The sequence below is a fragment of the Cyprinodon variegatus genome, unplaced genomic scaffold (assembly GCF_000732505.1).
Source record: "Cyprinodon variegatus isolate N-32 unplaced genomic scaffold, C_variegatus-1.0 Scaffold613, whole genome shotgun sequence".
NCBI classification, from domain to species: Eukaryota; Metazoa; Chordata; class Actinopteri; order Cyprinodontiformes; family Cyprinodontidae; genus Cyprinodon; species Cyprinodon variegatus.
The window spans coordinates 511603-513815 of record NW_015151066.1 but is presented as its reverse complement, the minus strand read 5'-3'; the positions used below and the strand labels follow the sequence as shown (position 1 = coordinate 513815).

At 39.5% G+C, this 2213-nt stretch overlaps 1 pseudogene; it reads left to right on the top strand.

The window, feature by feature from the left end:
- The first annotated feature begins 1068 nt into the window (after positions 1-1068).
- The window catches only part of LOC107096295, a 3306-nt pseudogene continuing 2161 nt past the window's right edge, over positions 1069-2213 (top strand).

Sequence of the window (2213 nt, the reverse complement as noted above, 5' to 3'; positions counted from 1 at the left end):
GCATAAAGCATGTTACAAACGCATAAAGCATTACAAAAGCATAAAGCATGTTACAAACGCATAAAGCATGTTACAAACGCATAAAGCACATGTTACAAATGTATAAAGCATGTTACAAATGCATAAAGCATGTTACAAATGTATAAAGCATGTTACAAACACATAAAGCGTTACAAACGCATAAAGCATGTTACAAACATATAAAGAATGTTACAAATGTATAAAGCATGTTACAGACGCATAAAGAATGTTACAAAGGCATAAAGCATGTTACAAACGTATAGGGCATGTTACAGACGCATAAAGAGTGTAACAGATGCATAAAGCATGTTACAAACGCATAAAGCATGTTACAAACGCATAAAGCATGTTACAGACGTATAAAGAATGTTACAAAGGCATAAAGCATGTTACAGACGCATAAAGAATGTAACAAATGCATAAAGCATGTTACGAACGCATAAAGCACGTTACAAACGCATAAAGCATGTTACAAAAGTATAAAGAATGTTACAAAGGCATAAAGCATGTTACAAATGTATAAAGCATGTTACAGACGCATAAAGAATGTTACAGACGCATAAAGAATGTAACAGATGCATAAAGCATGTTACAAACGCATAAAGCATGTTACAAACATATAAAGAATGTTACAAAGGCATAAAGCATGTTGTAAAAGCATAAAGCATGTTACACACAAACAAATCTTATCACTCAAAAATAAACATGTTGTGCTCAAATAAATCTTATTTTTCACAAATAAAACTTTTGTTACAAACTCTCCTCTGATGTCACACACAAAACTTTTTTTTCAAACTCCTTAAATGTTTAAATTGTCCCCGAGTACAAAACGATCTCTGCTCGCATCCAAAACAGTCTCTCCTCACGTTCGAGACAATTCTTCACACTCCGAAGTAAGTTTCTGCCAAAAGTCACGTGATACATGGAGAATTGTCATTCTGACTAACCGATAGCAGGAGGCGCCATACAATCGAAACAACTGAAACGTGCCTGCAGGATAGGACGAGGTTTGGCTGAGGGAGACTGGTGTGAGGTTAAAGCTGCACGATGAGCACACCGCAGGTGAGTTAAAAAAGTTATGAGTTGAAAAGATAATAGACAACTATATCATATTTATGCACACAGGGCATGAACGATTTCAGTTTACTGACACTGCTACAGTTCAAGATCGCGTTACTTTAGACCATGTGACGAACACCAAAGACTTTGCTGATCAGGAAAAGGATTGGCACAAGACAAACCAGAACATTGTTCATTGAAAAAAAAAGCAGGAAAGATGTTTCTATGCTGTGTTTTTTAATGTATGTGCTATCATACAGAATAATCAACCTAAGTAAATTTAACCTTAGTAAAATGAGGTTTAGTAAAAGTGGTGGGATGGTGTTCCATCCTCTCCACTCTGTAGGGGGTCCAGCACGAGGAGCACCACTGATTGGGGGCATGGCAGATGCCTTTATAGCTGGGCAGGCCGCTGACAGGTGTGTATCTTTGTTTCCCCTGCTATCCGTCTGCCGCCCAAGTCGCTGTGTGGTTGATCGCTCACCTGTGATCATAAGCGCCATTTCCGCCATTCGTGCTGGGATTATGGTTGGATTGGCTGCAGCATTGCCTGCTGGCGTTGTGGTTGCAGCTTGGGATTGTTGCGGCGTGGCGCTTGCGTTTGGTCCGCGCTCGCTGATCTGCTCCCTCGCTGGGCATTATTTAAATTTACCTGGATTTACATCTAATTGGTTTTCTGTTTTTAGGCGCATGTCTGTTTTGCGCTGCAGCGTTGGAAGCGCTGCTGTCTTGTTTTACCGGTGCTCGTTGGGACTGCGCCCTGTGAACTCTGTCTCCGTTTGGGCAGCTGGGCGGGTGGACATCGCTCTCTGGCCCCGCTGAAAGGCCATTGGAATCCGACTACGACAATTCGTTCCATCGTTGGAGTGTTTCATTTTTTCTTTTCCATTTGAATTTCTTTATTTAAATTACTAAGTTGTGTGTTGCCTTTTGTCTTGATTTGTTAACTTGTTTTCTTTTGCATTGCATGTTTTGTTTAATTATTTTCTTTTCTTTTGGAATAATTGAAATTTTCTGCTTTCCATGACTTTCTCTCCAGGGACCAAGTAGTCCAGGACCTGAAGCCGTGGTTTTAAAAAGAGGATTGTTTTATAGACTTTGCTAAATAAAATATTGTTGTACCAATTAGTCTG